Source organism: Giraffa tippelskirchi, chromosome 12 (assembly GCF_054371585.1).
Source record: "Giraffa tippelskirchi isolate mGirTip1 chromosome 12, T2T-mGirTip1v1.2.pri, whole genome shotgun sequence".
Lineage (NCBI taxonomy): Eukaryota > Metazoa > Chordata > Mammalia > Artiodactyla > Giraffidae > Giraffa > Giraffa tippelskirchi.
The window spans coordinates 95,545,286-95,571,178 of NC_137286.1; the positions used below are offsets into that span (position 1 = coordinate 95,545,286).

The following is a 25,893-nucleotide window of genomic DNA, read 5'->3' on the forward strand; positions in this document are numbered from 1 at the left end:
AAGAAAAATTGGCTCACTGATCATAGTAACTCATTAGAAGTGAGATAGTGGAACAGTTTCCTGGCAAGGTTTCCTTCTGAAAACTAGAAGGAACAACTTTGGTTGAAGCCAAGATAAAAAATAACCCCAGTATGCCATATTTGAGAGTGTCAAATAAGCAGAACTCTGCTTGGACTAAGCCTGTTATCATTACTATAAATAAGTACCAGACTAGTTTATCATCATCATCATCACTGATACCAAAATGAAACTTTGCTTTGAATTGGTACACAGTTTGTTAATAAAGTTTTTCTCACACAGATGTGATTTCAGTATGTTTCTAAGGATTAAATAATCATTTTTTAAATAATCTTCATTATTTAACTGCTAAAACTTGATCCAGAGAGTAAGCTGATAATATTTTATTATTCAAATCTCAAATATAAGAATGATTAGTTTTGTGGAACCATTTTTAAATAGGGACTAAATGTAACTTTCAAATTAACCCTATATAAGTAACAATAAAGAAATCATGTTTCTGTAAATTTTTAAAATAGCCTCAAAAACTAAGATACTCAGGCAAGATCCTACAAATATTATAAAAACATAGCAAAAATATAAAGCATTATTAGAAAAGATAAAAAATTTATTTAAATGGAGAGATATATCACATTCATGGATTAGAAGATTCAGTGTTATAAAGATGTCAGCTCTCTCCCTAGTTAATATATAAATTACATAGTACTGAGTTTATATTCAGTGCTATTCCAATCAAAATCCTTTAAAGTTATTTTCATGTAACTTGTCAACATGGTTCTAACCCCAATAATGATAAGGCCATTTTTCAAAGAAGAGCAGTGTGGGAACTCTCACCTTTCTAGATATTAAGACTTAACAATAACAACAACAAGAAAACTGTAATAATTAAATTATGTGATAATTAACAGGGTGAGAGGGAAATAGACTAATTAACCAGATAAAGAACTCAGAAACAGACTAGTATAAAAGGAAAAATTCTTGCAATGACATTTTCTAAACGTATGGGGAAAATGACTTAATACGTGGCACTTGTTCCTTATAATTATTTATTCATAATTAATGAATAAATTATTTAATTTTAAGTAGTGAAACATGTGAAAGTGTTAGTTTCTCAGTCATGTCCAACTCTTTGTGACCCCATGGACTGGGGTTGCTAGTAATCCTAGCCCACCAAGGTCCTCTGTCCATGGAATTCTCCAGGCAAGAACAGTGGAATAGATAGCCATTCCCTTCTCCAGGGGATCTTCCCAACCCAGGGACTGAACCCGGGTCTCTTGCATTGCAAGCAGATTCTTTACCGTCTGAGTCACACTTATCCATGTGGGAAATCAAAATAAAATTAGATCCCAATTTCAAAAAATACACAGTAAGCAAAGAGGAAAAGGGAACAATATGTGCAAAAGCTGCTATATTTTATGGGAATATAGCAGCTTCTTTTCTTCTGTGGGTTACGGCCACCCATTGAATTAGTAAGAACAAAAGTAAGAGAAGAACATGTTTGAAAAGGAGGAGGAGCTTGAAAGCCATGGAGAAAAAGATAAAAAGTTATCAAGGAAAAACATAGAAGGAATTCTATATAGTATTAAAATACCAAATAAGTTTGGAGACTTTGAACTTAAGGCAGTACCCATTGAAAAGAGCTTTCCAACTTCCCGATAACTTTCTGGTAGAGATTTAAAGGGGATGGCTAGGTTAACTGAGTGCTGATTATCACAGACAAGAAAGGGAAAATGGGGAATTTAGGGAGTTGAGGATAATTGTCAGGGGATTGGTTGAAGGGATAGAGCATGAACTGTAAGAACTGGAAATTCAGGGTTTGAATCTATCATCAGTGTGGATGATAAAGTAACCCAGGATGAAGGTAGAATTTGGAGTGAAGCAGAAAACAGGGAGCCACATGCCAAAATATTTGAAAATCCACGGAATAAAATGTATCCTGTTTGTTCATAGCCCTTATTGGGTTTATTTTGGAGATAATTAGAACCCATTTTCTAGCCCAAATCAGGCACATTCACAGTCCTAGAAAGTTAGGCTAACAGCAAAGAAAAATGTGATAAAAGTCATAAATAACAGGGAACAACCATAAAAGTATAACAGTCTAGGATCATTTATCATGGGAAAAAAACAGTCTTCAACATATCAGAAACCCTGGAAGATATACCCTACTAAAATCCCAAGAGTCAGCAAAGTTTTTTTTTTTGTTTGTTTGTTTGTTTTTTGTTTTTTTTTTTAGCAAAGTTTAAATTTGAGTTACTCTTCTCCGCTGGGAAAATCTCTAAAACTCAGTTTCCACAACTGTCTAATGAAAAAATTAGACTCAATCATCTCTAAGTTTATTTCTAGCCCAAAGTTTCTATGTCCATAGTGACTAGTTGACTTACCAGGGAAAGATTTTTATTTAGGAAGAGCTTATGTTAAGTATTTTATAAAAATTATCAAAATAATTTAATTAAAACATCAAAAGGATAAATTTCAATTATCTGAAAAATTTACCTATATTGGATATCATGTATTCCAACATTGGAGGTATGTCAATAAAAGAAAATTGTATTAGATATTCCAGAATTCCTTTAATTCACAATTTAACACTTTTTTATAGAGTTCAAGTTTTGCTTAAGCTATGCTAATCTTGCTCCTCAATTAGACTCTGAGTTCATTCCTTCAAGACAACTTTAGTCAGTATTTCACTTTTCTTCACCAAGATTGCATTCACAGGTCTGAGTATAAACTAGATAATATTTCCAATGCCTAAAATGAATAAAGACCAGATCTGGAAAGTACTGTCTACAAATTTCAGAAGAAAAAAAGACAGTTATACCCACACAGAGAATATTCCAAGGACTAGAGCCCAGAGTCTATTATCTTATTATCTTGTCTACTTCAGTGGAAAAACATTTAGTAAGACTCCTAATATCCTACATCAAAGACTTGTGTTTTTTCTTTTATGTAATGTTAAAATGGATTTTTGCACATAAAAGAAACCTATGCCTAGCCTTACCCATTTCTGGCTCATATATCATGGACTGCAAATGTTTGTGAAACATTATTTGCTCCTGATCTGCTTTCCAATTCCTATAATATATATATTATATATCTATATTTTATATATATATATCTCAAACACAAAACACCTATAGATTGACAACCAATTAGAAAGACCTGGAATTCAGATTACCATCATTTTCCAAGGTGCTTACAAGTGCAGATCATAGTCATAAAAATGATTATAAAAGCAGTTAAGAAAAGGATAGTTTATACTTGAAAAAATACAAGATGACGTACTAGCTAAAATGACAGCAATTCTTTACGTTGAGCTTAATGTTTCAGTGAAAAGATGAACTCCGGGGCCCACATCTCGGCAGCTAAAGCTTCACCTATCTTTTGCAAAGAATGACGAAGTACACAAGCCGCCTGAAGCACATCTGCCACATTCTTCTCATTAACTTTGCTTGTCCTGGCTTGTCTCTCCATAGGACACCATAGTTCTTCCCAAGGAACTTCAAAAGATCCCTCAACAGCAAAAGTAAAACACATGTCAAGCAAGTCAAGCTGTTTGGTGGGACAAAATTTACAACATTCTCTACTACAGCAGTTGAACATCTACTCTATGAGGGTTCTCTGGCATTAAAAGACAAAGTAAAATTCCTTCCTCATCTTTTTGTACTTAAAAACTTGATTCAATTTCAACAGATTATCCACATGCAGACATAAGCCAAATTTGGACATGTGTTTCTTTTTCATTCAATCAATATGATTCATAATCATAAGACTCTAAAGATATTGAGGCATAAAAAAGTCATACGAACAGAGGCCCCGAATTTGTTAATAAGCAAACACATAGTTATTAACAGAGCAGGGGCTAAAACCCAGGATTCCTAACTGTGAGATTAATGGTCTTTCCACCAGGTCAAGATGCTGATTGTGTCAAATGTCTGTGAACATGCCCCTGATGAATGAAAGCATTTCTTTTAGACAAAGACATTTTCCATTTACAGAATTAGTCTGGCCCATTCTTTGTGAAGTATAATAGTAGTGAGAGATTTCATATTTTTGTGTTATATTCTGACACGTTATTTTAAATCATTAAGAATGTTAGAATTAATCACAGATTAACATTGATTAAATTAAATATAATTGACATCACATGATGATATAGCTAGAGCGCTATAGCAGATGGTACCAAAAGCTATTGATGTTGACGAGCACACATAACAAACCCTCAACCTTTCTTTTCTCCTCTCAAATTCTCAAATATAAAATAGTGAGCTAAAATGTCACTGAATTCAATCCTTAGGAGAATGGTAGAAGTCAGCTCCCAGAACACAAATACTGCCATTGGTCATATATGACAGAGACTTTACATTTTTAGAGATCACCAAAAATATACTTTCTTAGAATCCTTGTTGGGCTTCCCTGGTGGCTCAGCTGGTAAAGAATCTGCCTGCAATGCAGGAGACCCCCGATCGATCCCTGGGTTGGGAAGATACCCCAGAGGAGGGCATGGCAACCCACTCCAGTATTCTTGCCTGGAGAACCCCATGGACAGAAGAGCCTGGAAGGCTACCATCCATGAGGTCACAAAGAGTCGGACACGACTAAGCACGAGCACAAGAAACCTCTTTATTGATATTAAAAGGCCAACGCACATTCAATCTAAAATATAGTTCCAAACATAAATAATTTCAGTGGAATGACAGATGTATAAACAGGTTTATCAAGAAAGAAAATTATGTAGAAAACTCGTAATACTATAATGTATTAATATATTATAAACTATATACCAATTTATTAATATATTACAAATTGTGTGTCAGTGGGTATAAAAAGGCACCCCACAAGGTTGACATCTCCAGCATGTGATCAGAGAATTCAATTCCCACTGCATTATTAAAAACTGATGTCTGTCACCATCCATACTGAGCCCATCTCATATGACAAGGGAAATGACAGTTGATACCACAAACACAATCTGAAAATGACCCCAGAAGGTATCACATTATTTGAGATTATACAGAGTTGGAACTACTGCTCCATTTTGCATACACCCACCCCCACACTTAGAAAGAATGCTAAAATTAACTTTCACTCCCAAAGTCAACTCCCAAAGGTAGGTTCAATCACCTGTTTTCTTTTCAAGATCGAGGATTTCGTACATACATTTTTACAAGATATACTATAACATGAATGTAAAGAGTTTTTTAAATTATTAGGTTGTAAGAGCTGCTAAAAAATTTCTCTAGTGCCAGTTGTATAAAATCAAGAATGGAGTACCTCTTATAAAAGACAATATGATCATTAAAGTGAGGATTTTCAGAGAAGAGATGCTTATCAGATCCAATTTCCCTGTAACATATTTAACAATATTTAATATATTATAAAAAATTAACCTATTTTCCTTTTTAGTAATCTCTTATTCAATTATTTCTAGGATACCTTTGGTCTTTTCGTTCTCCACTTATCTCCTCATTTCTACTTCTTGGTGCCCACATGGACTTATCTTCCCCTGCCTCCCTATAAATGTCGGGGAGTTTCATTGTTTCAACTCAAGAATTGTTACTATCTCACTCCATATATTTACATTATGTAAGCTACTGTGGTATTGGAGAAGACTCTTGAGAGTCCCTTGGACTGCAAGAAGATCCAACCAGTCCATCCTAAAGGAGATCAGCCCTGGTGGTTCATTGGAAGGACTGATGTTGAAGCTGAAACTCCAATACTTTGGCCACCTCATGCGAAGAGCTGACTTATTGGAAAAGACCCTGATAATGGGAAGGATTAGGGGCAGGAGGCGAAGGGGACAACAGAGGATGAGATAGTTGGATGGCATCACCGACTCAATGGACATGGGTTTGGGTAAACTCCGGGAGTTGGTGATGGACAGGGAGGCCTGGCGTGCTGCGATTCATGGGATCACAAAGAGTCAGACACGACTGAGCGGCTGAACTGAACTGAAGCTACTGTCATGATCTATGTGCTCATAAGAATGCTAAATATAAGTGTATACACCTTCCTCAGGGTGTACTTCATTCATTTAACAAATATAGCATTTTTGAGTACCTTCTACATGCCAGACACTTATTTTAAATGTTGGAGATACAAAAATGAATAAAATGGGGGCACGCGCTTCGGGGCCCTGCCCCATCTCCGTTCAGCCAGCCGCCTCCGGACCCAGCGGTCCGTACCGGCAGGGTCGTCTGAGCGAGAAGACCTGTTTGAGATGTGGTGGTTTCAGCAAGGCCTCAGTTTCCTTCCTTCAGCCCTTGTAATTTGGACGGCGGCTGCTTTCATATTTTCATATATCACTGCTATAACACTTCACCATGTTGACCCTGTTTTGCCTTATATCAGTGACACTGGTACAGTGGCTCCAGAAAAATGCTTGTTTGGGGCAATGTTAAATATCGCCGCAGTTTTATGCATTGCCACCATTTATGTTCGTTATAAGCAAGTTCATGCTTTGAATCCTGAAGAGAATCGAATCATCACATTAAACAAGGCTGGCCTTGTACTTGGATTACTGAGTTGTTTAGGACTTTCTCTTGTGGCAAACTTCCAGAAAACCACCTTTTTAGCTGTACATGTGTGTGGAGCTGTGCTCACGTTTGGTATGGGCTCATTATATATGTTTGTTCAAACTATCCCTTCCTACCAAATGCAGCCCAAAATTCATGGCAAACAAGTCTTCTGGATCAGACTGTCATTGGTTATCTGGTGTGGAGTAAATGCATTTAGCATGCTGACTTGCTCATCACTTTTGTACAATGGCAGTTTCGGTGCTGATATAGTACAGAAACTCCACTGGAACCCTGAGGACAAAGGTTATGTACTTCACATGATTACTACGGCAGCAGAATGGTCTATGTCCCTTTCCTTCTTTGGTTTTTTCCTGACTTATATTCGTGATTTTCAGAAAATTTCTTTACGAGTCGAAGCCACTTTACATGGAATAATCCTTTATGACACTGCTCCTTGTCCTGTTAACAATGACCGAACATGGCTACTTTCCAGAGATGTATGATGAAATGACAAAATATAACTTTGGTGATTATGATTCTCAGGGATTGGGGAAATATTCATGAAAGTTACTTATTCTGCTCTGAAATTTTCAACCATTTAATCAAGGCTGAGAGTGACATGAAAGAATCCTGATAATCAAGAGACATGAATTAAGACATTTGATGTTATTTTAAAGGACATCTTCAAGAGGATCATGTAAAAACATTTATGCCTATACTTTCTTAGCCCAGAAAGTAAAACCAAAGGGCTACAAAACTGTAGATTTTTTTCTACATTTTTTTTTAAGAGAAACAACCAGAAGTGCACCAGTCTGCAAAATCCAAGTTTTCGCATTTTTAAAACCATTAAAACTCATGTTTTGTTTGGAGCACTTATGTAAGAGAAATGTTTCAGGACCCCAAATAATCAGCAGTGCTCAACAGCTCCTTTAGAATTGGGTTTTGAAGTAATAGTTTTACCATATTAATACATTTCATATAGTCTTTATAAAATTTATTTCTTCTGGAATCCATTTTTAAAGGGAAATAGACCTGAATTCACATGAGCACTTTAATTGCTTAAGCTTTGCACAAGATATTCTGTGGATATTGATTTGATTCCTGCCACAAGGCCAGATACTATGCTAAATGGTCTATCACACATGCTCGCTCACACTTGTTTCATGAAGCTTAGTCTCTGATCTGAAATTTTAATTACTAATGAATGAGAAAAGTAGCTATAGGTAAATGTACTTCAGTTGCATTTTGTATAAAACAGTGGTTAATGTTCCTACACAAGGCTGAGAAGTTTGTGAATAACAGCAAGTATAATTAATATAAAATAAAAGTCACCTCAAACTGCAAAAAAAAAAAAAAATGAATAAAATAGAATTCTATCAAACATTTAGAGAAGAGCAAATGCCTATCCTTTTAAAACTCTTTCAAAAAATTGCAGAGGAAAGAACACTTCCAAATTCATTCTACGAGACCACCATCACCCTGATACCAAAACCACACAAAGACAACACAAAAAAAGAAAACTACAGACCAATATCACTGATGACATAGATGCAAAAATCCTCAACAAAATTTTAGCAAATAGAACTCAACAACACATCAAAAAGCTCATACACCATGTTCAAGTTGGGTTTATTCCAGGGATGCAAGGATTCTTCAATATATGGAAATCAATCAATGTGATACACCATATTAACAAATTGAAAATAAAAACCACATGATCATCTCAATAGAGGCAGAAAAAGCCTTTGATAAAATTCAGCACCTATTTATGATTAAAACTCTTCAAAAAATGAGCATAGAAGGAACTTACCTCAACATAGTAAAGGCCGTATATGATAAGCCTACAGCAAACATTATTCTCAACGGTGAAAAACTGAAAGCATTCTCCCTAAGATCAGGAACAAGACAAGAGTGTCCACTTTCACCACTATTATTCAACATAGCTCTGGAAGTCCTAGCTACAGCAATCAGAGAAGAAAAAGAAATAACAGGAATCCAGATCAGAAAAGAAGAAGTAAAGCTCTCACTGTTTGCAGATGACATGATACTGTACACAGAAAACCCTAAAGATAGTATCAGAAAATTGCTACAGCTAATCAGTGAATTTAGCAAAGTTGCAGGATACAAAATCAATACACAGAAATCACTTGCATTTTTACATGCTAACAATGAAAATCAGAAAGCGAAATTAAGGAATCAATCCCATTCACCATTGCAACAAAAAGAATTAAATATCTAGGAATAAACTTACCTAAGTAGATGAAAGAACTGTACACAGAAAATTATAAGACACTAATGAAGAAATCAAAGATGACATAAACAGATGGAGAGACAGTCCATGTTCCTGGGTAGGAAGAATCAATATTGTGAAAATGACTATACTACCAAATGCAGTCTACAGATTTAATGCAATCCCTATCAAATTACCAATGGCATTTTTCACAGAACCAGAACAAAAAAATTCACAATTCATATGGAAACACAAAAGACCCCAAATAGCCAAAGCTGTCTTGAGAAAGAAGAATGGAGCTAGAGAAATCAAGCTTCCTACTTCAGGTTATACTACAAAGCTACAGTCATCAAGACAGTATGGTATTGGCATTAAAACAGAAATATAGACCAATGGAACAAGGTAGAAAGCCCAGAAATAAACCCATGCACCTATGGGTACCTTATTTTTGACAAAGGAGGCAAGAATATACAATGGGGCAAAGACAGACTCTTCAATAAATGGTGCTGGGAAAACTGGACAGCTACATGTAAAAGAATGAAATTAGAACACTTCCTAACACCATACACAAAGATAAACTCAAAATGGATTAAAGATCTAAATGGAAGACTAGAAACTATAAAACTCTTGGGGGGAAACATAGGTAGAACACTTGATGACATAAATAAAAGCAAGATCCTCTATGATCCACCTCCAGAGTAACAGAAATAACAACAAAAGTAAACAAGTGCGACCTGATTAAACTTAGCTTTTGCACAGCAAAGGAAACTATAAGCAAGGTGAAAAGATAAGCCTCAGAGTGGGAGAAAATAATAGCAAATGAAACAACTGACAAAGGATTAATTTCTAAAATATTCAAGCAGCTCATACAACTCAATACCAGAAAAACAAACAACTCAATCAAAAAGTGGGAAAAAGACCTAAACAGACATTTCTCCAAAGAAGACATACAGATGGCTAACAAACACATGAAAAGATGCTCAACATCTCTCATTATTAGAGAAATGCAAATCAAAACTACAATGAGATATCACCCCCCACCAGTCAGAATGGTTCTCATCAAAAAGTCTACAAACAATAAATGCTGGAAAGGGTGTAGAGACAAGGGAACGCTCTTGCACTGTTGGTGGAAATGTAAATTGATACAGCCTCTATGGAAGGCGGTATGGAGATTCTTTAAAAAACTAGAAATAAAACCACCATATGACCCAGCAATCCCACTCCTAGGCATATACCCTGAGGAAACCAAAATTGAAAGAGACACATGTATCCCAGTGTTCATTGCAGCACTATTTACTATAGCTAGAACATGGAAGCAACCTAGATGTCCATCAACAGATGAATGGATAAAGAAGCTGTGGTACATATACACAATGGATTATTACTCAGCCATAAAAGGAACACATTTGAGTCAGTTCTAATGAGGTAGATGAACCTAGAACTTATTACACAGAGTGAAGTGAGTCAGAAAGAGAAAGATAAATACCATATTCTAACACATATATATGGAATCCAGAAAACTGGTACTGAAGAATTTATTTACAGGGCAACAATGGAGAAACAGACATAGAGAATAGACTTATGGACATAAGGAGTGAGGAGGAGAGGGTGAGATGCATGGAAACTTACATTACCATATGTAAAATAGACAGCCAACGGGAATTTGCTGTATGGCTCAGGAAACTCAAACAGGGACTCTGTATCAACCTAGAGGGGTGGTATGGGGAGGGAGATGGGAGGGAGTTTCAAAAGGGAGGGGATATATGTATACCTATGGCTGATTCATGTTGAGGTTTGACAGAAAACAGCAAAATTCTGTAAATCAATTATCCTTCAATAAAAAATAAATAAATTATAAAGGAAAAAAATTCCCTGTCCTCATGGAAATTACATTTCAGTTGAGGGATGGGGAAGTGAAAATAAGCAAAATAATAATTAAAATATACAATATATTAAATGATGATAAACATTGCAGTAAAATAATGCAGAGGAACATGGTACTTATTTGAGCATTAAAAACGCAAATACAGTCCAGTGACATAAACACTTTCTGCAACAAACTTTGGGGTCTTTCCAGTGCATCTACTGGGGCTCATGTGATAAGCACAACACAATATGTCATACCTCAAAATGGCCCAAAGAGATTAAAACTCATCTTTTATTCTAAAGTCCTCAGAGCTTTTCCAGATGATGCATTCAAAGTATAAATTATGCCCAGTGTCAGAAAAGTCTTCTTACTTGTAAATAATGTAAATTTATTTTCTCTGTTCGCTGTGGAAAAGATCACTGGTCACAAGGACACAGTCTATCCCGGGAATGTCACCGTGAAAAAGGGTTCATGTGATGTGAGTTCAGAGGTAATAGGCAAAACCACTAAACTAGTATTTCCAGTAATGCATACTATGACCCAATGATTCTGATAATTATTAATAGATGATATAGAAATAAACGATTGAGAGGTGGCTTTCATGATCAATCTCCAAATGCTGTGTTAAGCAGAATTAAAGAATCTCCTTTCATAAACCTTCTCAGAGTCTTTTCTATCCTAAAGTGAATTTTGAATTTCCAACAAAGGAATAAACAATCTTTGCCAAACATATGAACATGGAATCCTCTTTTAGAAAATTTCTTAGGACTTGGTTTCCATGGATAGTCTTTCACAGTAGCTGGTTTCAATTACTCTCCCTTATTCTGCAGCTCATAACAAGCCCCCCCACCCCCAAGTGTTTGGCTACACTTATTAACATGGGATCACTCTGGAAAGAAGAAAACTTTAGAGCTTTATGAGTGTGTCACACCTTGATGTACAACTGAGTACAGATTTTGATGATGGGGGCTACACAGAAAATAAGAGGAAACTCATTCATTGAAATGAATGGAGGGAGAGCAAGGAGCTGTAAAGGAAAGAGAAAGGCAATAGGTTATTTCTCTAGAAGCAAATGCCTCCTACTCACAGCTTTTACCAAGGGACAACCTTAAATTGAATAATTCCACAGATTTAATAAAATGTTGGTTAAATCTTTCCTCAAGGCGTCCTTCAAGTTTAAAAATTCCAAATCCCTTGAAGATACTTGCCAATTATTCAATAATGTTAATAGTTTTCTCATGACCATGAAAGATTAATGTGCAAGCTGGGCATTTGCAATTTATAACTTATCAGATTAGCTCCTCTACACAGAAAGGGAAAAGACATTAAATCAGAATTGAGTTGCCTGTGGGTACAATATACACAGAGAGAAAAACTGGAGTTGATTTGCTTGGTCTCTTCTAGATCTTTCTGGTATAATGACTCTTCATGTATAGGGAATTTATGTATATTAATTCCACCTAAGTGAACTGGAAAGCAAATGGTCTACTCCAAATTCTCCATTCTGAATATCTGCATATGTCTACACATGCAATCCAGTTAACTGATGTTTGTCCACAAACTACCTGAAGCAACTATGAATCATGTTAAGACGCTTCTGTGGAAAATATGTGTTAGCAAGATGGAAGGAAACAGGGATGTATACCAATCAGATTAGTCGGTGTTTTCATTAGCTACAAAGCTGCGGAAATTTGGCAGGAGTAACATATAGGGCTATTTCAACTGCAGCCAGCCACTTCCCCACCACCTCCCCTCATCTTAAGGCTTTACAGATCCACACAATTTGTACAGACCTGTAGGAAATTATGCATCAGAAAAAAAAAAGTTGCTGATTTATCAACTGGGTTAAAATCCCCTAGCTACTTACATCATCCTTCACCGAAAATTTCTTTTTGTCTTAGGATAGAATACCTTTGGCATGCTACCTACACACAATACAACAAAACACTATATTTTCTATAATTCCTTTAGAAATATTTTTGAAGATTAAATGTACACCAGAAAAATCTTCAACCAAAGAAAAAAATATGATGAGAATTACTTCATGAGTAAATGATAATGATGGTTTAAGAAATCCCTCCCAGAGTAGATCTTTAATTTTCTCGCTATAAGAAAAAAAAGGTAATTATATGTCATGAGGAAGATGTTAGCTAATTACTATGGTGATAATTGTTTTAAACTATATGTTTATCAAATCAAATCAACACCCTGTACAAATTAAATGTACACAATGTTATATGTTAATTATATCTCAGTAAAGCTGAGGGAATACATCTCTCCTAATCAAGAACTTTTCCCCATCCTTTGAATCCTATCCAATGTTTTATTCCACAGTACAATTCCTTTCCAGATTTCACTCCTAATGAAGGCTTAGCTAATTTCCACTCTTACAAATCTGTATATTTTGTTTTGTTGTTTTTGGTTTTTTTTGGGGGGGGGCTAATTATTTTACAATATTGTAGTGGTTTTTGCCATACATTGACATGAATCAGCCATGGGTTTACATGTGTTCCCCATCCGGAGCCCCCTCCCACCTCCCTCCCCATCCCATCCCTCTGGGTCATCCCATTGCCCCAGTCCTGAGCATTTGTCTCATGCATCGAACATGGAATGGTGTTCTGTTTCACATATGATAATATACATGTTTCAATGCTATTCTCTCAGAACATCACACCCTCACCTTCTCCTTCAGAGTCCATAGACTGTTCTATGCACCTGTGTCTCTTATTCTGTCTCGCATATACGGTTATCGTTACCATCTTTCAAATTCCATATATATGCATTAGTATACTGTATTGGTGTAATTTCCACTCTTGACTCTACTCTTCCTAATACTACCACTGCTAATAATAATAACACTATCATAATGTTTAACATCATAATTACATATATAACAAAATATATAGCATTTTTTGCCCATGAGCCCTGCCTCCCATATTCTAGGGACATCAGGGCTTATCAAGCAATGCTATATTTCAGCTCAGAAAAACTAAGTTTTCCTAAACCTTGTGATGTAGAGTTCTACATAAAAAATTAGAAACTTCATGTTTCTAAATGAAGTGAGGATTCTGAAGTACAGTAACTATGAATATATTCATTAGGATTCAGAAATTTATGCTCTTAAACACACATAAAAACTATTTCATTACTTTGTGGGGTGTGTAATAAGGTTTTTAATAAAGAGTTTCCTTTATTTTCACATTTTGGAGCTTTCTTCCTTCATATTATCTGTCAAAGTCAAACTGAAAGACTTTATTGAAGATCAATCATGTTGTTGAATGGAATATTTCACAGAATTTGGGAAAGCTTCCAGTCAGAGAACCAGCACTACTGATTATTTAATGCACATTTTTAATTGTTTCAGGAAATAGTTATGCTAAAAATGCCCGTGGTGTTGCTGGGGCACCCACATACAACCACACCCTACAAAGACTATCTAGATAGGCAAGGTTTCAGAGCTGTGGTACACTCACTGGAAAGCAATGAGACAACTGCATATTCATATCAAAGAAGACTTGAGATCTCTTTTAACAGATCAGCACTATTAAATGAGCAAAGCACATAAAATACAGGGCTCTTGATATATTTAACTAACAAACACAGCTTAAAATATTTAACATAATAGCTACCTTATATTTTTATATTGTTTTCAAATTTATTTACAAACTCAAACAATGACTATAAAACTATGTTGAGTTGCCTGTTGTTTTCATTTCTGATACTGGCCCAGATGTTGACTACGTAACTTCTTATAGTTCCTTGTACTGCTGCTTATTTTTCCAGTGTACTTCCAGTTGAGTATCAAAGGACCAGTCCTCCATGATCTTTCAAGTACCAGTGACTAAATGTATGCCTCCCAAGTGGGAGTTCAAGATAGACGGAATGCTAATCTAAGAAAGCCACACTTCTCCCCTACATCATAAATCAGGGAACAATTGTGACAATACGCTGATAAATAAGACTCAGCTTAGTTTCAAGAATTTATACCTTCTTATTTACTCTGGTTCTATTGTTGGTAGTTAGTCCTGGTATGCTACCAGTAATTCAATAAAGGTCATGTCCATTTTTTTTCTGATGATATGCAACTAAGTATGTATTACTTATTAAAACAGTTTTCATGGTATTATATTCACACCCAGCATGTATTACTTATTGTAATAGTTTGCATGCTAGTTATATTCACACCTAGTATGTATTGCTTATTGTAAGAGTTCATGCTCATTATATTCATACCTTTGTTCTTTCACTTCCTGTACATCTTATACAGATTGGCTTGTGATCTCATTTTTCTTAAACATATCCATTTTAAATATCAGAAATATCTGATGTTTCATTATCTCCTCCTGTGTTTTTATGCCCAAACATTTTCAATCAAAATACACATTATTTTATTGTAAGTTAGTTTCTTTCCTACTTTTCTTTATATTAAAGCAAGACTCAGAATTACATTCATAAATTTTTAAATTACGGCAGGCAGGTTACATTAACTAAGTTTAATGTTAGATACACTTTCTGTCAGAGGAGAGTGAGGAAGGAGAGTGTCAGATAAAATGGTTTGTACTGATCTCCAAGAGATATGCAGGGGTTCAGGAGACAGAGATCAGCTTCCACAAAAGGAATTCAGAGTAAACAAACCCATGAAAGCATGAAAGAACATGGCATGGCCAGAAAATAAGAAGTGTCCAGCTTGTCTATCACGGAGTTCTTGTACGGAGAAAGGGAAGGTGGCTAGAATAGCATTCTTTTGGTTCTAAAAACCCTAGCTACTTCACAGCAATGTCCTAATAATTATCAATTCTCATTTAAGCATAAATTAACATTCTGTTCTAAAATGAGATGCATCAACTTTTTAGATATACAGATACACTCTTTCACTTCATAGCACAAAACATCTGTACTTTTATAGTTCTTCTGTTAACTTAACATGAATTTTTTTCCTCCCTTCACTAACAACCCTTAGCATTTTGACCTCTCAAAGTTTCTCCATTACATCACACAATCCTCATTTATCATGTCTAAAGCAAGTTCATTGATATAATCCCTGAATGGGAGCCTGTAGAAGAAAAATGTGAGGTTTAGTACTAGGACTTTGCAAATATAATTCTGACTTCTTAGTGGGCTTTTCTGCTTTATATTTTTTCTTTAAGTTTAGGTTCCACAGTTGAGACAGCTAAGAAGCTAAATTGATAATCTGGGGTATGATATTCACCTACAGTACTGAGTGGTTCAAAATTAATGAACCTACTCTCCCAAAGTCCAGTATAATAACCTATCAGCTATATAAACCATTTTGCTTTTGGGCACTGAAGTCTGTGATTAGTACGAGCACTACTGTCCACGTAGATGTAAACATATAAAAACAAAAAGGAACCTCTTCCAGAGAACAACCACAAAAGACTGAATGTCTGGTGTGTGTGCTCAGTCATGTCCAACTCTTTGCGACCCCATGGACAGTAGCCTGCCAGGCTCCTCTGTCCATGAGATTTCCCAGGCAAGAATACCGGAGTGGGTTGACATTTTTTCTCCTGGCATTGCTGTTCAAAGAGGAAACTTTTCTATTTTCCTATTTCTTGTCTTTTACCCCTTGACCAGGCTAAGTTTGGAACAAGAACACATATAATAAATAAATCTAATTCCACTGAGCTAAATTTGATATCATTTACCAACATTATGGTAAATGCAAATTTCAGAATTAAAACAGAATTACTATCTCTGGTAGCTTTTCCTAAAAGGAATACTGAAAAAAAGGCAAATTTACTGAGACAAAGCTAATGTATTTTGAACTGACCAAGTTCTTCAAACTTGGTAAAAATCTGATACTACAACTGTGAAAGCAAATCTAAGTGAATTGGGAAATCTGTTGATTACATTACTTATTTTAAACTTCCTACTTATAGTTCAATAGACCTACAGATGTCACAGTTGGCACTAGTGGTAAAGAATGGCCAGTGGTCACACTGGCAGGAGACATTAGAGATGTGGGTTCAATCCCTAGGTCAGGAAGATCCCCTGGAGGAGGACATGGCAACCCACTCCAGTATTCTTGCTTGGGAAATCCCATGGACAGAGAAGCCTGATGGGCTACGCAGTCCGTGGGGTTGCAAAGAGTTGGACACGGCTGAAGTGACTGAGAACACACAGTAGAGAGATGAAAAAGAATAATGAGAGCAAGAAACACCAGTGCTTGAAAACCCTCTTCCATGCCAAATCAACTCTGGTGCATCTCAAAACTGATCTTTAGAGCTCTCAAATATATAGACTTTGCAGTGGTTTAATGTATTCCATTTATTTCCTTTGGTAACAGTGGAGTTTTCAAACTCTTCATTATGCTAAACCTAACAAATTAGGATTAAATTTTTAAAGCAGCCTCATAACGTTTTCTTCAGCCGCTTTTGTGATTTAACCATTATTAAGATCCCATTGAGAAATAGGCATTATTTGGTCCATTTGCCAAGTGATCATATATTTATGATGTGCAAGTTTTTGTCTTGATGGCAAATATGTGTCAAGAGCATTTTTCTCTAGTATCAATAGAAATTAAGCAGTGTAACCATTTTACTTAGCTTTTTCTTCCATAACTGTAAACTAAAAATAAAAAGTAACAGTAACAGCTAACACATTTAGTCCTTGCAGTTTACATGTATTACTGTATTTAATCTTCTCAACATCCGTATGAGGTTAAGTGCTATTATACTCATGTAACACCTAATATTTAGAAGTATAAAGTAAAAGTCAGAGAAAAAGTTCAAAACAATTGCTCTTTCAGAGGAAGCCTAAGTCATATAAAATAGTACAGAAGGAGGATTCCGGTTGGTATTGATTTGTGTTAATATATAGTAGTATTTGACTTTTTTTTTTTTTTTACCAAATATGTACTTTGATTTTAAAAACTTTAAATCAACTAAAAAAATTAATGTTTTTTAAACATTAATAAAAAAGTGTTTTTTCTCACCTATAGAAATGTAAGTAACCTAAGCAAAGTGTAAGTAAGTGTTAGTCGCTCAGTCGTGCCCGACTCTTTGCGACCCCATGGACTGCAGCCCTCCAGGCTCCTCTGTCCATGAGATTTTCCAGGCAAGGATACTGGAGTGGGTTGCTATTTCCTTCTCCAGGGGATCTTCCCAACCCAGGGATCTAACCCGGGTTTCCTGCACTGCAGGCAGATTCTTTACCAAGTGAGCTACAAGGGAAGCCCTAACCTAAGCAAAAGGACAGATTTTTACTCTAGATTTAATTTCACCATTGCTATCTTATATAACATGGTATTCTATGTCTCAGATCTCTTTCACAATAGTCCTTATTTCTGTTATAAACATATTGTCAACCAGCCAGAGCTCAGTTCTTGATCTTCATACCTCTTATCATTTTTATATATTCTCACTACCTACTCATTGGTATGATTTCATTGGTCTTACACTTAACACTTGCTATACCCTGTTTACTTCCACACATATCTCTAGGCTTACTGTTCCCATTAAATTCTAGATTTTTATATCTAAGGTGGCCACTCACCCAGGGAAAGTTCAAATTTAGCTTATTGTCTTAGATTCCTACCAGTTAATAGTCCTGTCACTGTCAAAGTATCCTGGTTGAAATGGTCAATTACATGCTCAACTTTATTGTATCCAATTTACTAATCATGGAAGTATTAGTCCCAAAGTCATGTCTGACTGTTTGTGACCCCATGGACTGTAGCCTGCCAGGCTCCTCTGTCCATAGGATTCTTCAGGCAATAAGGCTGGAGTGGGTTGCCATTTCCTTCTCCAATTTTACTAGTTAATGGATTTCAAATAGGCCTCTGAAATTTAAATAATAAAAACAGAACTTTTGTTTTCCTCTGAAAAACCCCATCTGCTTTGTGTTCTTCATCTCAGAAAATGCAATATCGTTCACTCTGGTACTCAAAGTTTAAAAGCTTGGAGACATCCGTGGCTCCTCTCATACCTTATAATAAATCAGTTATAACTTCAAAGTCTGTACAGAATCTGATCCCTCCTTCTCTATGATCTTTGCCTACATCACTGACATAACTCACTTGAGAAATTAATGAATAAGGATTTTATGAAAATGTTTCTGTGAGCTAAAATATAAAGTAATAGCTATTCTTGAGTACCCACATTGTAATAGGCACTTTATTGATAATAATGGGGAGCACTTTTGCATGTTTATAACACATTAGTCACTGTTTTAAGTGCTCTAATTTCATTAGTCCAGTAACTCTCACAATAACTCCTAGAGGCAATATTTTTCCATTTTTAGGCATGATGAAACAGGTTATAAAAAGTAAGTGTCAGAGAAGACTACAAAGCAAGGCAAGTTATCAGGGCTAAAGAAAGATATTACATAATGATAAAAGAATCAATTCTCTAAGAAGACATAACAATCTTTAACATGGATGAGCAGGAAACAGAGCAGGAAACTACATTTGGCAAAACCGGAGAGAACTGCAAGGAGAAATAGATGAATCCACTATGATAAACAGAGATTTCAACACCTCTCCATCAGAACTGGACAGATCCAGCAGGCAGAAAATGAGTAAGGATATAGTTGGACACAACAAACCATCCATCAGATGGATGTAATTAACATCTATAGATTACTTCATTGAACAAAATCATAAAACACATTCTTCTCAAGTTCACATGGGCCATTCACCTAGATGGACTACATTCTGGGCTGTAATTCACAATTTAACAAATTTAAAAGAATAGAAATCACATACTACGGACTCACAGACCACAATGGTACTAAGTTAGAAATCAGTAACAGAAAGACAGGTAGAAAACAGCAACAATATACTCTTAAATAACATATGGGTCAAGAAAGAAATCATTAGAAACATTTAAAATAACGGCTTTTCAAAATTTGTAGTTTGCAGCAAAAGCAATGCTCAGATGGAAGTTACAGCATTGAATTCCTATATTAGAAATGAAGAAAGATATAAAATCAATATTCTAAGTTTTTACTTAAAGAAACTGGAAAAAGAAGAGCAGATTAAATTCAAATAAGCAGAAGAACATAAATAACAAAAAGTAGAATAGAATCAATAAATTTTAAAAAAAGAAATCAATAGAGAAAATCTACAATACCAAACGTTGGTTTTGGGGGGAAAAAATCAATAAAATTGATCAGCCACTAGTCAGGTTAACTAAGACCCCAAAAAAGGAGAGAGCAGGGAGGTAAAAGACTAATATCCAAAATTAAAGAAGGAAATCAATGCAGATTCCATGCATGTTAAAATAATAATAAAGGAATACAGTGAAGAACACTGTGCCCACAAATTTGATAACCTAGATGAAATGGACAAGTTCCTTGAAAGACACAAGCTTCTCAGACTCACAAAAAAAGAAATAAACAATATGAATAGGTCAATATCTGTGAAATAAATTGAATTAGTAATTAACAACTTTCCAAAACAGAAAGCACCAGAATGAGAAGGGTTCACTAGTGAATTCTACCAAATACATAAAAAGAGAAATTATATCAATTATCCATAATCTCTTTCAGAGAACAGAAGCAGAAGAAATCCTTTCTAATTCATTTTGTGATTCCAGCATTATGTGAATACCAAAACCAGACAAAGACATTATAAGAAAAGAAAACTACAGATCATTAACTCTCATAAATATAGCTGCAAAAACCCTCAACAAAACATTAGCAAATCAAATCAAATACATAAAAAGAACACAATATTAACTGGGAACTATCTCAGGTATATAAGGTTGGTTCAACATTTGAAAATCAATTAATTTATTTCAAATCACAGGAACATATCATTAGATGCACACAAAAAAGCATTTGACAAAATCTAACACTCATTTGTGATTTAAAAAAAGAAAACTCTCAATAAACTAGAAATAGAAGGAAATTTGCATCACTCCTTTTTAACACTGTACTGGAAGTTATAGCTGATGCAGTAAGTTTTATCTAATAAAACCAAAATGTTTTAAACTACCACGCATTGTAAGAGTAGCGAGAGGTAGACATATCGGTTCCATCCCTCATTCATGAGTAAATCCCACCAACTGGATCAGCTCTGTTTCATAAATGCAGGCATGCATAAACCAGTCAACGTGGATAAAGACCAGGTCTTAGAGGCTTACAGACAGTAGATTTTAAGATAGTGATGCCCCTGAGAAAAAACACTAACATCTTGGAGATAACGGTACATTTCTGAAGGGAGGACAAGAAGCAGAAATGTAAGACAGAGGACTCCAATTCAGAAGGTTACTTGGATGTCAGGAGTGGAAGTCCCTGAAACAGGACTCGGATCAGCACTGTATGCTCTATTTGCAAGCATTTTAGCAAACTTCCTTAACAAATATTACATTCTGGTTGATTTCCAGAATTATTCCAGGGAATGTTGGAATAGCTCATTGGGAGAAGTAGTGACTAGCAAGGAATTGTGGTCACCCACATTTCCCCATAGAGATCCAATTTCTGATTCATTGGGTTACATCATGTAATGTGACCAGGGAAGAGGGCAAAATATAATAAGCAGTCAAACTACTGTTCTTGCAAATATCTGTTCATTTTCGAATCCGCTAGTAATCCAAGGAGTCTTCAGTGGCTTTATACTCTCCATTAATTTTTCTACCCAGTCTATCCCCATAAAGCTGATTTCTGCTAGACTTGCAGAAATTTTCTGTAGTGTATATTTTCACCAAGCCCGAAAGTCCATGAGTAATAACTGAAGATCTAAAAATTTTCATCTCTGAAACTTATAAATCTTGCCTTATAAACATATCCAAAAGCCAGTTTTAATAATCATTCAAATGCCCAGGAAAATAATATTTTATACTGCCTGTGCGAAGAGCTGACTTATTGGAAAAGACCTTGATGCTGGGAAAGATAAAAGGCAGGAGGAGAAGGGGATGACAGAGGACAAGATGGTTGGATGGCATCACCCACTCAATGGACATGAGTTTGAGCAAACTCCAGGAGATGGTGAAGGACAGGGAAGTCTGGCATGCTCCAGTTCATAGGGTCACAAAGAATTGGACATGACTGAGCGACTGAACAACAACAACAACACTGCCATGATACTTATTGTGTTTGTATGTGTATTGCGTGTGGTTTGTGTATGCAGGCAGTAAGATAATATTTCAAGTATAAATATATACTTATATCTCAGCTGGTAAAGAATCTGTCTGCAATGCAGGAGACTTGCATTCAATCCTTGGGTTGGGAAGATCCCCTGGAGAAGGGAAAGGCTAGGCACTCCAGTATTCTGGCCTGGAGAATTGCATGGACTATACAGTCCATGGGGTCGCAAAGAGTCAGACACGACTGAGTGACTTTCATTTTCACTTTCATATCTAATGGAATATTCTATTTATCTTTTTTAACAAGTGTTTATTTTAGGAGAGGAGGACAGAAGACAAAAATCAATACAGTATAGGGACTAAAAACAGAGATTTTGAATTGAATACAAATCCCAACTCTGACTTGGAGTAAGTTTCTTAAATCTCCCAGACATAAGTATGCACAGCTCTAACAAGGACACAACAATACCTACCTCACAGGACTGTTGAAAGTATGTTTTCATTGACTTTGCTTGGGGTATAGTTGCTTTGCAATGTTGTGTTAGTTTCTACTGTACAGCAAAGTGAGTCAGCTATACATATACATATATCTCCTCTTTTTTGGAAATTATTCCCATTTAGATCAACAGAGAGCATCGAGTAGAGTTCCTTGTGCCATACAATATGTTCTCATTAGTTATATATTTTATTATTGAAAGTATTAAAAGATACAATGTATATAAAGTGCTTAACACAGTAATATAGCAGATCATTATAATTATGATAGTGGTCAAATATCCACCTTTAAGAAACCAGTTAGGAAGAAAATAAAAACATATTCCTTCATCAGTTTCTCACGGAATCTTAGGAGAAACAACTCCAATGCTTTTGGAGAATATTTGAAAATTTATTAAATAACTTGAAAGCATCCTGAACTTCCTGCACGTCACAAAATTGGGAAGCCAGAATGGTAGAGACCAACTTTTACCTACCTTTCCTTAACTGGAATTCATAGTGAAGATGCTGGTTCTAAAATAGCTACTACCTTAGGATGTGTTGAAAATCAAGACATGAATTTCCACTGTATTCAGCCCAGATTACTGTGTTCATTAGTTGGACTATAGGCAGCTAAAACCTAAATTCACCTATAAAAGGGAAAGCAGAATACTCATGAGTCTAGAAACCCTAAATACTGAGAATGCAAGGGAGAGTCTTGCTCCCTTCCTCCCTCTCCATTATTCTGAAGCACTTGAACTTGTCTCTTGCAGCACTCTGCGAAAAATTACAAAAGTTATGTTGAATAAAAATGTCTGTCAGTAAATTTCATTGAAGTGAAATTCCAAAGCTTCCTTTTGACATACAATCATTTGTGAAATTTACACTAATGTTCAGACATGGAATAAAGCAAGCTTAAAAGACTTAACAACTCCTCAGCATGGTCTTCTGCTTCTCTTCACTGGCTTAATCTGCTATTGACCATCAGTTGATTTAATTAAAGGCCAGTGTTATCCCAACTTAAGCAGACCAATGCTGAATCTTCTCTTATAATCCATGTTACTGAAGTGCCTAGATTTTATAACCAGAAATATCATGAAGCTATGCATCACCCTGTTTGGAGTGCATGCGCGTGTGCGTGCGCGCGCGCACACACACGTGCGCAAAAGCATTCTAGTTGCAACACCCAAATTTTGTGCCCAACAAATTTGTCTGTTAAATTTCTGGTTACCAGCAGGACATTATTAGTCTCTTTCAATCTGAAACAGAGAGGTCCCTCACTCTCTCCGTTTCTTCTCTTATAATTAATCCAATAAAAAGAGAAACCATCACAATCTTCATTTTTCCAATTTTGAATTTCTGGGAAAATGAACTTCTCTGTCACTTGCATCTGGCTAACTGGTTCTCAATTCTTCTAGATGAAACCTGTTATTTTCCCCTTTCTAGATGGTTCATATGTTACAAACATTCATATATTTTATTCTTTTTTCATCCAAAAAATAACCTCTGTGATTTTCTAAACTTTGAGGACATTCATTTAGCATTTATTCTTCCCAACTCAAGAAGCCTAATGTTTTGTTCTGTCCTTACAGAACAACATTTTCATCCCATTAAATACTTTTAGGGTTCTTCTCTGACACTTTCAATATTGTGTACATATTTGTTTTTTTTAATCATTTATTTTTAATTGAAGGAAATTGCTTTACAATATTTTGTTGGTTTTTGCCATACATCAACATGAATCAGCCATATCTATACATGTCTCCTTATACTTCCTGAGTACAGCAAAATTTTCCAGGGAAAATGAAGAAACAAGAGAACCCGGAAAATTAAAGAAACACATTTTTGAACCAAATTCTGTTTACTGTAAAACGTCTTTCCCTGCAGATAAGTATATATGTCTAGAGTGAAAGAAAACTTCCAAATAAGAATTTTTTCCCTTCCTCTCAGTGCTTCTATACTGAAGGCAATGAGACAGTCAACTAAATCATACAGATCTCTCTGCTTCTCTTTCATTACCAGGACCAGGGACTGGAAAATCTGAAGTGGAGAGTAGAACAGTGCAACATGTTTTATTTAGGCCACACGCTACCACCATCACTATCCTAGTTCCTCGACTCACTAGCTCTATAATCTTAGGAAAGGGACTTAACCTTTTCCTGCCTCAGTTTCCTCTAAAAATTGGGATAACAATAGTATCTTTGAATTGGGTTATTATGAAGATTAAATGAGACAATTAATTAAAATAACAACCATGGTATCTGTCATATATTAAGCATGCAATAAACAGAGCTCCTTATTTTTTAACCACAATCATTCTGTCCTCCTCTTATCAGGCCATGGTGGCCAGTAGGAAGGACACCGATGGAGTGTTGGGGCACTTCTTCATAAACACAGGGCTCTGAAAGCAGCCTTCTAAACCCCACTACACATCAAAAATACACACATCCAAGATTTTTTTAATTTAAAAAATATGCATTGCAATACATGTCAGTTGAATCCCTGAAGCTTAGAATACAGCATTTTAACTTTGATTACTTTATACTGTAAAGGAGAAGTTATCATATGCCACAAATGTATTCAGCATTGGTTGAGCTACCTTGAAGAATGTAGGAGAAATATAACACAGCCTGTTTTCTAGAGCTTACCTTATGCTAAGAAGATAAATATATCTCCCAGATTATAACATCAAGCATACTATTAAGACAATATAAGACTAAGGGATAAATTGTAGAATGGGTTCCAAATGTTTTACAGAGCATGGAAAAGATAAAAGAGAATTCAAGTTATAAAGAAAGACTCTATTAGATATGTTGAAATTAAATCAACAATTAAATGTAATTAATCTAATTAACAATTAAATCTAATGCTCTAATTAAAGCATTAGAGAGCTTTTGACTAAGTCTTAGCTATTTCATCAGATCAAAAAATCCCAAGGATGTGTCTATTTTACACTTTGCTCATGCATTTTCATTCATGGAAAAAGTTTCTAAGCACTTCCATGTATCAAGTATTTAAGAAGGTATTGGGAATACAGCATTAAGCCTGGTACAATCTTCTCATTGAAAAGGCCTCTGGAATTTGAGCACCTGATGTTAGTGGCATGGCTTGTAGAAGAGCAGTGCTTTACAGAGTTAATCTGCAACAATTAGGAAAGTTAGAGAGAATTTAAAAAATGAATATGTTTATAAAGATACAATAATTTGAGTATTCAAGATATTGGAGAGAAACGACGTACACTGTGGTGCTTTTCCCTTTGAGATATTTGTTAGGTTATAAGAAAGGCAGGATTGAGAGGCTGAGAAGCAAAATAGAAAACAATTACCAAAATTCTGAGAATCTGAATTGAGTTTTGAACAGTCTAATGAGACTGGGGAGGCAAAAATTGAAGCTTAGAGTCTCTCAAAGAACATGGCCCTGGATAAACAACCCAGACATCCAGAAAAGAGTTTGAAATGAGCAGACTTTAGGATTAAGGGAAAAAGTCACATAAAAATCCAGCATTGATCCACCTCAACTCAAGACTCCGTAAAGGTGATCTATTCCTGCTCCAAGGGCAAAGTAAATTAATAGTAAATCCTCTCTGGACAAAGATAACAGGAAGCAGAACTGCACAAATTATCTCTATAATTTTTCATACATAATATCTGGTATTTTTTTTTTTAATTCTTAGGCATGCCGAGAGAGTTAAATGCTCAAAAATCAAGAAAAAATATTTTAAAAAGAAAGAAGCAGAATCAAGAT

At 35.4% G+C, this 25,893-nt stretch overlaps 1 protein-coding gene and 1 pseudogene across 2 annotated transcripts in view; one reads left to right on the forward strand and one right to left on the reverse strand.

Annotated features, from left to right (window-relative positions):
* The window catches only part of LOC145528637 (uncharacterized), a 263,141-nt gene that overhangs the window by 65,294 nt on the left and 171,954 nt on the right, over window positions 1-25,893 (reverse strand). The gene's annotated exons all lie outside the window — the stretch shown is intronic.
* Window positions 6,203-12,085, forward strand: LOC145528923 (DNA damage-regulated autophagy modulator protein 2 pseudogene; annotated as a pseudogene). The gene has a single exon (XR_014070793.1). The product of XR_014070793.1 is annotated as a DNA damage-regulated autophagy modulator protein 2 pseudogene (transcript).